The sequence below is a fragment of the Sylvia atricapilla genome, chromosome 4, assembly GCF_009819655.1.
Source record: "Sylvia atricapilla isolate bSylAtr1 chromosome 4, bSylAtr1.pri, whole genome shotgun sequence".
NCBI lineage: Eukaryota > Metazoa > Chordata > Aves > Passeriformes > Sylviidae > Sylvia > Sylvia atricapilla.
Window position 1 is genome coordinate 20,077,567 of NC_089143.1, and position 13,587 is coordinate 20,091,153.

General features: G+C 37.6%; 1 long non-coding RNA gene across 1 annotated transcript in view; it reads left to right on the forward strand.

The window, feature by feature from the left end:
* Window positions 1-13,587, forward strand: part of LOC136360191 (uncharacterized) — a 56,563-nt gene that overhangs the window by 19,090 nt on the left and 23,886 nt on the right. The window lies entirely within an intron of this gene.

Here is a 13,587-nt window from a genome sequence, read left to right on the forward strand (position 1 = left end):
AGAGCCACAAACATGGGGAAGCTGTGTGAGGACACTGGTCTGTTCAGCCTGGGGGAGAGGAGAATGAGAGGAGAGCTCACTGCAGTCTGCAGCTTCCTCGTGAGGGGAGGAGCAGGGGCAGACACTGATCGCTGTCATAACAGTGACAGGACACAAGGGAATGGCCTGGAGTTGTGTTGGGGGAGGTTCAGGTTGGATATTAGGAAGGTTCTACCCCCAGAGAGTGGCTGGGCGCTGGAACAGGCTCCCCAGAGAAGGGGTCACGACACCAGCCTCTCAGAACTCAAGCAGCATTTGGACAATGCTCTGGGGCACATGGTGTGACTCCTGGGGATGGCCTGTGTGGGGCCAGGGGTTAAACTCAATGATCCTGATGGATCCCTCTCAGCTCAGCCTACTCTGATCCTATGATAATGTCATCTAATGCCCAAACAAATTACATTGTTCATCTTTCTTTAATCTCTCCTCTTTCTAGAAATCTCTGTAGTGTTTCTAGTGACTGGTAACAGTGGGAATTCTTGAAACAGTCTGTCCACTTTAGGTGATTTAAAAATCCATTTGCCAAATGCATCCATTTATTGCAAATGGAAAGGGTAGAGGACGCAGTTGTTAGCAGTATTTTGGAACAGGGAGTAAGTTAAATGGTCTTAATGTCTTCCTTCAAACAAGAATGATGAATAGAAAGTGCCACATGTTAGGTAGGAACTTTAAGTAAAATCAAAATAATGTCAAAATAGGTCCTTGGGTCTGTTTGCAACAAGTTGTAAAGTACAACTTGTAATTTTTGTCTAATTTTATATTTTCAGCTAGATCACTATGGGTATTTATAACTGTGGAAAAAATGATCACAGTTATTGGACTTCTAGTTTTTAGAGAAAAAACTGTATGGGCTCTAGGACATTAAAATGTCATTAGATGTTTAGTAGGCAGAAGTGGATGAAAAAGCTGTAAGTGGCTGCTGTAGGCCTTAATTTTATAAAAGTTTTGGAAACCAGCACTGTGATGGAAAGATATTATCCTCCTCCCCTGTCATACCCAGCTTCTTTTTCTCTGCCAAACTCTTCCTTGTGCTGGGTCCAGCATTTTACAAATTACAAGAAGAATTGGCTCAGAGAGAAAGCAAAAAATGTTATAGAGAAGGGAAAATGCTTTACTTTTAGCTTGAATTTGTTCTCACTTTTGGTTTACCACAGACAGCTGTGCTGGCTCAAGGTAGGGGCTGAATTATTTTTTTCTAAGGTTTACATTGGCTTAAAACGTCCATGAAACTATAGCCTTAATTGCAGCAAATTGCAGGGAAGGGAATAGGCACCTGTCACTGTGCATCCTTCTAGGGGTTACCTCTGATATTGCTGACCAGAATCTTAATATGTATAGATATTTATATAAAAAAATATCATACCAAGATATTTTCTTCAGGTACATGCTTTAGCAGTCTCCCCTTGTATCCTATTCCTCTCCTCTTTTCTAGTATTAATCATGACCGCTTCCCACAAAAACAACAGGGAGATAGGTGGCCTAATTGCTGATGTTCCACAACAGCCCTTGCTGAGTTTAATAATTTTCTCTCCTTCTGTGCTGCATTCTGCCCAGCTGTGGCAGTGTGTGCTTCTGTAAATATCAGTGGTACTTTGTGGACTGACTGGCTCTCTGCAGGCTGCAGCCACAGCATCGGCTCATACCAGCATGGCCAGCAGTAGCTTCTACTGCAGTGAAGCGGTGGGGAAATGCTGTATGCACTGACACATTGAATTACCCAGACCTAGAGGTGAAATTCTTAAAATATCTGCATGGTAACTTCCACTCTGGAACGGTCTGGGTTTGTGTGTTCATAGGTGTTGAATTTTTCCTAGTTAATAGAGACTTTATTTATTGCTAAACTAATCACTGTTCACCTGCTTTTAACATAATCTGTGTCACCGAAGGGAGCCAAATCAGTAAGTGTTTCTTACTAATATATGCTGGCAAATTGGTTGCCTTAAGAAATGCAATTACTGAATTCTTGCTGACAAATACCATCAGAGAAAGAGGCAGTAAAGGCCTTTTCTATGTCTGTAGAAGTCTTTTGTTCAAATCAGAGCTAACCACAGAACTACCATTAAAAATATTACAGGATGCCAGTTTTCCATTGAAACTAGGTCACTCTGGATAAAATAATTAAAGATTTATTGGTCCTTAGGGAAGGACCTAGATCTCTAGACTAATGTTTGAGGCTCTCAGTGGAGAAAAATGAATCAGTCATTTGCTGGGAAAGCATTGCAATCATTGTAATTGCATGAAGGGGTGTTACAATATGGTCTTTCAATTGCCTCTAAAGATAAAAAAATTGACACCTGCTTTATTTTTTAAATATAGGCCATGGGGATCTGAACCGCAAAGGGGATTTAGAGCTGTGTTAAGTGGAGATGCCTGCTGTTGGAAATCTTAGTCACAGAAATATAGCTTACTGCCTATTTTCTGCTGAGGATTGTAGAGAGAGGAAAAAGTAGACTTTCCCCCTTATTATAAAGGCAGAACAAAGGCCAGAAGCTGCATATTCTGGATGTTTTGTGACTCTGCAGTTGCCAGACCCTCTGCAGATCTACTCTGAAATCATTAACTGAAATTTAACACAATCACCCTTATCACAAGATGTACCTTCCAGAAGTGCAGTGTGCTGCCACCTCAAATATTCACAATACTCTTTCAGTTAGAAGCCACGTATATTTTTTTTCTTCTCAGTAAAAGCTTCTTGACAGTGTTGGAAACCATTATTGTTTATCTCTGAAATCTGCTTAAATAACAACTTGAATACTCAGAGTACTTAAAATCTAAGATGTTTGTTTACTTTTGACTGATCTTAATTCACCGGGCAACTGACCTTGTCCAGAAAAATTGCACTTGTTACCTGGTATGAAACAAGCCAATAATTACACACTTGAGAGAGACAGTGACAATTTATTTCAGAGTTTCACAAGCCTGGGTGCTCAGTGGCATTCCACAAATCAAACACAATTGTCAAAACCTTTTACTATTTATACATTTTAGCAAACAAAGGCATTAATGTCATTTGCTGCAAGTTGCATAGTTCTGTTATTAGTTACTGTTCTATCTTCTGGTGGTTAATGATTCTCTCTCTTATGCTAGTTGGAGACATGCTCAGCCTTTCCCTTCCTTTGGGTCAGGGGCTTTCTTGGATTAGTGGTCTCTGAGTTGATGGCTGGGATCTGCCCCTGCCAGAAACACCCTTTACCTGGCTGGAGCTGATGCAGCACAGTTGCTGAGTTGTCTTTATTAGTTTCTTCCTTATCTTGGGAGTTCTGCCAAGTGTCCTTGCAGCCTGTAAATTCTGCATTCTTTCTGTCCACTGTCAGTGGTACATCTTGCTTCCCAGGCTTTGTTAACTTCCCACGAGGTCTGAGGTCACTGAAACATGTCAAGCCCTAGACCTTAACATGGCAATTCTACCCACACATAATTTGTCTTTCTAACACCTAGACATCACTTAGAGCTTGCTTGGTAGCTGCTTTCTGTTTCACAGATTAAATCTTCCTTCTTGTTAACTAGGCTGGAAAGTATACAAAGATCAAACATCAAAGAACATTGTTTCTTAAGAAAATTTTTACACATTACAACATGGGAATAGCAGAGCCATAATTAAAACAAAGCATCATGAGTTGTATCAAAAATGGGTGAAAAGTTTAGTGGCAGCTTCTTTATCGAGTGTTCCTCATGCATTCAATCATTAATTGGAAGTGTTTCATATTAACCATATTTAAAAAGACAGTCTGCTAAGTTGGTGATGGTTCTCAACTGTAGCAGAACCTCAGAAAGTAAAACAAAGCTGTGTGTCACTGTTGTTAAGAGAGGACTTGATTCTATAATAAATTGTAAAATTTTCTCTCTACCCCAATTTTTTTTTGTTGCCTAATTTCAAATTAATGGAGGTACCTATGGAGGTATCAAATACTTTCTCTGTGTGCGTGAAAGAATTTATTTTAGGATTATTTTGGAGTTTTGGGTTTTTTTTCTACCTGAGAACATCTCACATTTTTACCTCCAAAGCTAGTTGTGCCAATTGAGTAATTAATTCAAGATAGCTTTCTGAAATGCAGAAAAACCAGTATATGTAATTCTTTGCAGCTCTGCAATAAATGACACTAAAATATGTTCTCCATGCATATAAATGTAGCATTTTCTGGTATTCTGGCACTCCTGTCCTTCAAACCACTGTGCTAATTTCAATTTTGTCCTGCTGTAATAATTTTCTCAAGGTGTTTCTTTTCTCTAAATATTATAAATTCACTGGAATGATGAGGAGCACAGACAAGATGATCAAATTTTTGTTTTCAATAGTGTCACCACTTCTGAGAGGGTTTGTACACTGGAAGAACATCAGCTTATTATTTTTACATTTTAATTTCTGTTATTTCAAGTGGAGAAATTTCATTATCACTGGTCAGAAATTCTGATTGTACTCTAAACTGTGGTGCTGTTGATACCACAGAAGGAGAGATGCCATTCCAGGGGGACCTGGACAAGCATGAGAGCCTGAAGTGCTAGTGCAAGGTGCTGGACCTAGGTTGGAGAATCCCAGTCATTAATGTAGATTTTGAGAAGAACTACTGGAGAGCAACCCTGCAGAGAAGGGCTTGGGGAATATGTAGGAAAAGTTGGATATGAGTCCACAGTGTGCACTTGCAGCCCAGAAATCAGCTGTATCCTGGGCTACAGCAGAAGGGGAGAAGTTATGGGAGGGGATTCTGCCCTCTACTCTGCCCTTGTGACGCTGCACCTGGAGGGCTGTGTCTATCTCTGGGGACCCCAGCACAAAAAAAGATGTTGCCCTCTTGGAGTGGGTCTAGAGGAGGCCAGGATTGTGCTCAGAGAGCTGGAGCAGCTCTGCAGATGGGCTGAGAGAAGTGAGATTGTTAAGCCTGGAAAAGAGAAGGCTCCAGGAGACTTTACAGCATCTTCCAGTACCCAAAATGGGATTATAAAGAGGAGGAAAGAACTTTTTACATGAGCAGATAGTAACAGGACGAGGGGAAATGGTTTTAAACAAAAAGAAGATTTAAATTAGGAAGAAATTCTTCACTATGAGGGTGGTGGGACACTGGCATAGGTTGCTCTGAGAAACTGTGTATGCCTCATCCCTGGAAGTGCTCAAGGTCAGGTTGAAGGGGGGGTCCTGGTCAGCCTGATCTCTGCCCATGAGAGGACGGTTGAAACTAGATGATCTTTAAGTCCCTTCTAAGCTAAGCCAGTCTGTTATTCTATGATTCTATGATTTAAAACTTTTTCTAAAGTAGGCAGATTTAAGAAGAAATATCAGTTGCGAAGAGAACTGTAGATGGCAAGTGTTTATAGTCATCAGGTATGCTAAAGATGATGCTGATATTAAACTTTTTCTTTTGCTATTAGGAGGAAGACTACAGAGGCTCCTAAATAAGTTTTCTTGTGGAATAAGAATTGTTACTTCTGAATTTGAAATTGAAAATATTTTGATTTATACTGTGTCATGCTGATGTTGTATCATTACGCAGTTTAACCCATCTATGATGTAACACAAAATTAAATTGTATTATTTAATGACTGTTAGAATAATTTTTCTCCTTCCTCCTCCTGACTATATTTTCCTGTAGGCAGATAGTGCGGGGAGTAGTGGGAGGTAGAAGTGATGCTGTAATACTGTTCTCTTCTAGCTTGGTGCAGGCAAATGTCCCCAGAGCCCACTGGAAAGCAAGGCAGGACTTGCAGGTTAATGCCCGGGGGTGGGAATGCCATGCAGAGTCAGGACATCCCTAGCAAATGAGCATATCTAGTTATGCAAGGCTCTGCTGGTACTTTGTGTTGTCAGGAAGGCAGAACTGTTCTGTTTCTGTCAATGTACCACAGCAAAGCAGTCTTTCTGCAGGATGATAAATGGCAGATTTTTAATACTCTTTGACACAGATGCATTAGTGCTGAAGGAATGAAAAAAAAAAAAATTTTGTTAGATGAAATCACATTATCATGTTGCAGGATTTGATTTAGATGGGAAAGATCCTATCATGTTTCTTCTTATAATACTTATTCATCTGTTTGGAACTTTTTCTTTTGATTTGAAGCATTTTCCAAAGTGTTAAGTTCTTGGCTCTGAATCATGAATATACAGATATTTGTCCCATAGTAAATTTTACTCTCCTGCTACACCTGAATTAATGCAGGAGGGAGTATCTTCTGCTGTGATGACATTCTGGCAGAGTAGTAAGCTCTCATATCTCACAGACAGACACATAGATCAGCATTTTTAAAAGTTGCTGGAGAATTCTGGTTATTCTTGTGACTAGTTGGAACATTGATGTATACTCTAGTTTATAAAGAGGAAGAAGGAAAATGAAGATGCTTTTTGTTCTGTAGTTTACAGGAGTTTGAAGGACAGTTGGTGCAAATATATCAATTTTGTGACAATGAAGTATTTTAGGTAAATAGTGTAGCCCTTCTATTTCATAACACAAAAATTTCAAAGTGATTTTAGAAGTTGATTTTGTAAGGCAAATGAAATATATTATTCATTTTTTCATGATAATAAGTAAATATATGTTCAGATTTATTAAGCCATTTCATAGAAAAAGTAATTGTTTTAAATTAAAAAGGGTACATTCAGACTAGATATAAGGACTTTTTTTTTACAATTAGTGTGGTGAAACACCAGGACAGGGTGCACTCAGGAGTGGTAGATGCCCCATCCCTGGAAACATTCAAGGCCAAGTTGGAGGAGGCTCTGAGGTATCTGTTCTAGTTGAAGATGGCCTTGCTCATTCCAAGGAGTTTGGACTAGATGATCTTTAAAGGTGCCTTTTAACCCAAACTGTTCTCTGTGATGCAGTTCTGTTTTGAGTGTTAGTCCCTCACATATATTCCATTCCGTACCTAACAGTGGCTACCAATAACCAACAGGAAAGGAGGAAAGCAGCATTTTGTTCATCTGCTTGTATTTTCTCCTCCTAGTATTTTTAAGTTTCCCAACTGACTGTCCAGTGTCTTTATATCTCTTAGATCTTTTCACACCTCTTCAGTTTGTGAAGAAATAAACTGCCTCCTGAATAAATCTTGAGTCAGATATTCCATTTAATTCTTAAACGGACTCTGTTGTAGATGCTTTTGCATAATGCCCTTGGGTTCTATAGTAGCTGCTCTGTTTCTTGAGTTGTGTAACAGGGAAGTTTGTCCCAGATAGTGAATGATTCCAAGCATATTTACTTCTGCTAGAGTTGGATTGGATAGCGATTCAAAACACTATTTTTCTGAAAATAACTCTGTTATTCTTGAAAAGCATGGAGCAGCTTTCCAGTGTGGGTCTGTCTCATACTCAGTCAAAAAGTAGTAATCCAGCATGCTTCAGTGTTCATGCCAGGCTCTGAGTGCTCTGAGATGCAGCAGGGTTGGTGGTTGTCATCAAGAAGGAAACACACTATTCCACAAACAAATGAAATTAAATTCACTCTTCTGCCAGAAAGTGCTCCTTTCTTGCTTGAAAGACAATTCAAAGCACCAGTGCCAAATATTTTTTTTTTCCTAATACATACATATCCTAGTAGTTCAAATAACTTCCCAACCTGATCATTGGACTTTATTCACTGTTTTGCTGACACATTTCTAAGATAGTTAGACACCTTGTAGATGGAGAGCCAGATCTAAAATTTATATTTGCTAGAAATGCAGAAGGTTGCTCTCTCTTAAGCAGTGCTTCAAATGAAATGAATTGACCGTTTAAAACCAGCAAAACCCAACTGCTCTGAATTTCCTCTGTGATGTTTGGCATTGATACTTTGTGCATTAAACTATCGTGGAGGTCAATAGCAAATTCATAAAATTATTCAAAGCAGGATCTGTATACTGTCCAAAGGTAGCAGCATAGCCAGGATAGAAAATGAGCTCTTCAGTAGTTTCTTCCTCCTACCTGGATTTTGGGTGTCTGTAAGAAAATTTTAAATTAAATAAGAAACATTGTGAATAAATTGTTTGACTTCTAAATATCCTTTGCTGTAGGAATTGAGTTACTTACTCTAATTACCAGTAAGACTTTATGTGGCAAAGGACTGTTGTTTTACTTTCCTCTGGTACTTTGTAGTTTAGGAAGCATTTATTTTTTTTCTTTTTAAAGGATGCATTTGATAGAAGGAAATTACTTTACAGAAATGCTGTATTGTAATTCTGCTTTTATAACCTATTACCATTTAAGTGTTTTATTTTTTACAGTCAAGTTATTTCTCAGGAGTACTTAAATTTTTATTTCTCCTGCACTTGAAAGCATTAGCATGGATTGTATCCTATTGAAATACCAATGAAGGTTTTTTGGAGAGAGGTGGGTTGTAGCGTGTGGCAGCAGTGCATTCTGCATCTCAGCTGCATGCTGCTGTTCAAGAATGGCTTGCCATAAAAGTGTGTGATGTTTTTGTTGTACTGAGGTATTGATGGAGTTTTACACCAGTTGTCATCTCAGTTGATTTTTGAGAGGGCTGAAAGGCTGGATGAATGTGACGTTGGTAATGCCAAGGCCATTAAAATGCCCCCAGAAATAACAAACTAGAGAGCTGCTGATGCCTTACCTTGCCTGAGAGAATTCCTGTTTCCACTATACATAATGGTCTTAATTTCTTGGGGCAGAGGATGTCTGATGATACCCCAGGATGCTTCTCAGGATTTCATCAGATCAGTTCACACTTGTGGGAAGCTTAGAGAGCCTTCCTGGTTGTGCTGGCATACGTGAACTGTTCGATTACGCTGGCAAATTGAAAGAAAACTTGGCAAGAGCAAAGCTGGAACAACACTACTGACAATAATTATCTCCACCAGAAATCATCAATAATGTAAAAATTCATCTTACCAGTTATATGAATTTGTTGCTGTTGTTAGGAAAGCCCACTGATCTTCAAATATTTGGAATCTTTGATTTTTTCCTTAGTTTTTTTTCTTAGTCTCCTGTTAGCTTATAATGTAAGTGTCCAGTACCAGAAAAGGGTTTTTTTCAAAGCTGAGAATATTCTCCAGATCTTCACAGGTTTTAAGAAAGATTTAGAGAACATTTTTTCCTCACTAACACTGATACATTTTCTGGAGATTTCTCAGCATGACCTAATATAATGAGAAATAATATGTTAACGACATTGGAAAATAACAACTAAAGGAAATACTACACTCAGTCAAGCAAAGTAAAGTTGTCAGAAGACACTAGAAACCATGTAATTTATTTAGATATTTTGTTATTTAGGATTTTGTTATTTATCCATCTCTACCAAAAGAGGTAATTTACACTCAGAAAACAATCATAAAGTAAGTTCTTATTAACAGCACCCTTAACCCAACAGCTCTATGTGTAGATGGTTACAGGAAAATAGGAATAAATCTTCACAGCTAGTGAAAAGGGGGTAGTAATTAGACAAAGTATTCTAATATATTTAATAGAACTCCCTTTCATATCTTTCAGTAAGTGAGAAATAGGTAATGCTGCAAATACAAGTGTATTATACACTATTGGGATCAGTAATGCAAAAACTTAATTGAAAATTAGCTTCTGCTGTAAAGTGGAGCTTCTGAAGAGTTGTGAGATGAATCCATGCCAGACACTGCAGGAGGTCGTGAATGTGTGACTTGATTCTTATGTGGTGCTGTTATAAAATAAAAAGAGCTCACCATGTCAGGGGGCAACCTGCCAGTGAAAAGCAGACTGAAAATTATCTCATTAACCAAATTCACCACCACCTGTTCTGGCACTTTTGGAGCAATTTTTGAAGCAAGAAATAAACCTGACCGGTTGGTTATTGTGGTTTCTTTGCCTTTGGGCTACCTGTCTTCCCAGTTAGTAAAATCCTTATGTTCACGACAGCTGTCTGTCTTCCACACTAAGAAAACCAGCAAAAGATGTTCCCCCCAAACCCTTTTTTTCCTCAAAGGGATTTCGGTTAGTAATACTATGGAAATCCAAGAAACCAAGTCCATCTTGAATTGCAAAAATGCTGGTTGTTCAGTTGGTAAGATCCTGGGCAATAAATAATCTCTCAACGTGTGGGGTGAATCTCCTTAAGCTTTTTGTTAGTTTGAAACACTTTGCTTTTATGTTATTTCTTTAGAAGTCCACTCTATATAACATTTTCTAGGCCAAGGGATTTTTTATCATGTGTGCACACAGAAATGCACTTTTTTTTTTTTTTTTGTAATAAAGAGAGAGAATTGTTGTGTGATGTGTTTTTTTGCCTTTGTTCTCTCTTTTCAGGGCTGGCAGCTAGTTAGGGAGAGCAGGAGGTACAAAGGTATGTTATGTGTATAAGGGGAAATAGATGAAATAAATTCTTTTTTGAAAAAAATTTCAGGTTTTGTTACTGGCTCAAATGAAAAGATGTTATTATGTATTCTTAAATGCTACCACTTTAAAAATTCCTACTGGAACTTAATATTTGGGGTCAGGATAAGTGCATATGTGTTCCAGTGTAATTCAAAGGTTTCAGGCTTTTTATGTGAAAAGCTAGGTTTGTGATTTATGTTTGCACTGTATCGGGGGCAAGTGATCAAAGTATCAGTTATGTTTTTCTCTAGAGGACTTGTGACCTAATTATCCTTGAGTCATACAATTCTGCTGCTTTAAACTGAGCATCCTACACAAGGAAGCACCTGCACAGCAACTGCAGATACTAATTTGAACTCTTGAAAATGAGGTGCATATTCCTCTTGTTTAGGGGATGATTTATTTGCCTAAGACTCCTTTGAAGGCAGAAGATTTTGAGGCCTTGCCTTGCTGCTTAGCAGTGTTATGACTATTTTATATCCTATCTATAGCCGTGTAGGGAATACTGCAGTTTCCTAACTCTTTCTACAGCCAGATGAATTGGGTTGCAACTTCAGCAATGAGATCTTTTAGCTTTTTTTTTTTTTTTTTTTTTTTTTTTTTTTTTTTTTTTTTTTTTTTAAATTCTGCTGCACATGAAGATGAGAGCTTAATATGGTGTTGTGGATCTATATGAAACCAGTAACTTAACTATACTGTAGGGAATGTGTGCTGGTGCATTAAAGTTTCCTGGATACTGCTAGGATTGTCACAGGATTGTCCCAGAGGACTTTCTCCTTTCTCTCCTTTTGATAGATACCGTCACACCCTTGCCTGCTCTCGTGCTGTTCTCCTTGATTTTAGCTATTTGACCAACCTCACATTTTCTTCTAAGCACCACTGTAAATTCAGGAGTCTTTTACATAGCGAGAGATCCAACTCCTGTAAATCAATGTATCCAAAACTTAATTTGCAACTGAGTAGAGAAGCTGTACCTCTGTTGCTTTTTGGTCTATTTAATGTTGATACAAGCTGTGCATGAAGATTGGAACTTTTATTTTTAAAAAGGCGCAATTCTGCAAGGAAATTATTAGCAAAGATGATATTGAAGAAGCAGCTAGACTTTTATGAAAAAGCAAAATGATTTAATGATATGTCAGCAGGTGTGGAACTGAAAATACAAGTAATTTGTTTCTCATTTGTTGCCCATAATCCTGCTCTGTAAAGAAAATGAAATTTTTGTAATTAACTGTTAAAAATTAGAGAGAACAGAATGGACTAAACCTCAGATGTGCTCTGAATTGTGAATTTTTTTGCTCTGAAAATGATTTGAGTGTGAAAAGTGTTCTTCTGTATTTTTGGCAGTGAGTTACACTACTTCATCCCAATATATGTCTTAGGATTTTCTTTTCATCTCAAAGACAGAACTTTGTAGTCATTGAGTGGGTTTGTTCATAATGTGAAAAAGTAGTTAGAAATAAAATATGGTGATATCTTCAGACAAAAAAACCTCAACATGCCAACTTCTGAGAAAGATTCTAAGTACGTTTACACTCATAAATAGTGTTTACTGTAAAGTCTAATGGGATATTAAGAGAGGAAAGTTGAGGCAAATAAGAAATTTGTGCCTTACCTCAAGCAGAAGTAAGGCTTTCATAATAAGATTAGTAACAGTTGTTGATGATGAGATTTAATGGGATTGTCCTAGTTTGTTCTTTCACAGACTACTTGTGTAATCTTGGGGAGGTTTTAAAATTTGCTGATTCTAATTATCAAGATATGTGAATTGTTACTCACCTTACTGTTTTCACATTTCTTTTCCTCATCAGCTCTGGCAATATGAGTTTTAAACCTTTCTGAATTTTTCAGAAAATTGAACATCCCTGATAAATATCATGGAGTAAGAAAAATCGTGCCATACCTTAGCTAAGAATTTTCTTAAGCCTTCACTAAGAAGTAGTTCCAGTGATCTTCAGAAAAAGGCCTTAAGGTATGATTGGAAAAAACAAGGTGTATCAAAGAGGACTTGTTATTCCTACAGCTTTAAGAAATCTGTTGTATAAATTACTGTCAGACTGCTTTTTCCTTTCCCTTTTGTGTTTTCTTTTTCTGTGCATTTCAACATGACAACTTGACATGATAATACAAAGATTGTAACCAGTGTTTATGTAGTTATTTCATCCCTCCTCTTCCCAAAGTGTGCTTTAATGTCCATTTCTTTTTTTTTTTTTTTTTTTTTTTCTTAACTAAAAATAGGCTTGTTATCTATTCTTATCCAATGAAAAAACTGTATAAAGAGTTTGCTTGGAAACAGGAGGAAACTGACAGCACAGTTTTTTTCAGGTGGCACTTTTAAGAGAAAATGATTAAAACTTCACTTGGTAAAGCTCATATTTGTAAGAGATGTTCTAAAACAAAACTCCTAAATGGTCTTCTGCTAATCTCTCTGTCATTAAATAACTTGTATCTTATTAAAATGATCAGATTTTAAAAAACAAGAGAAAAATTAAGATGAGATTGTTGTTGTGTTGTGGTTTTTTTTTGGGGGGGTGGTGTTTGTTGTTCGGTTTTGTTTTTTTTCCTTTTGGTAGATGGATGTTTGCAGCTGAACCACTGGCATACTGGAAGCCTGCTCTTGCAGAACTGGCTGTAATGCACAGATCCTTAGTCTAACACCTGCTCTCAGATAATGAGCAGGACCATAATTTTTAGAGAAAGAATCAGAAACATTAAGTAAAGTCTATTATAATCTCGAGCTGACCCATTTTTATATGTTTTTGTGACAATTAAAGAGAAGTGATACTGTGTAATAATGAATTTTATTATAACATGTGGTGTATACCCTGAGCATTGTTAAGCTGAGTCTGGGGTAAGAAAGAAGTCAGGACAAGAATATGAGACACTTCCCACTTACTCTTCCGTTCTCCAGCTGTTGCAGGTTAGTGGTTTTGTGTGGTTTGAGTGTGGTTTATTTGTATTTAGAAGCCATCACTGGATTTTTTTTCTGCAGAAATCTGTCCATTCTCTCTTTCAAATTGTATACGTTTCTAGAGCAACAGGTCCTTTCAGTTGTTTTCACTACATTGCTGCCTGTTCCTTGAAAAGCTGCCTCCCTTGCTTTTTTTCTAAGTCTGCACCCTACTATACTTTTTTCCTAGAAGAGAATGGCCTGTTGATTCTTAAACATTTCTATGAATATCCTCCAAATTGCTTTCTTCTGAGCTTAAGAGATCTACACAAATTTTTCTTGCGTGGGAACCCTTCCATAATTTTGCCTCATTTTTCCTCATTTGCTTTGTTCT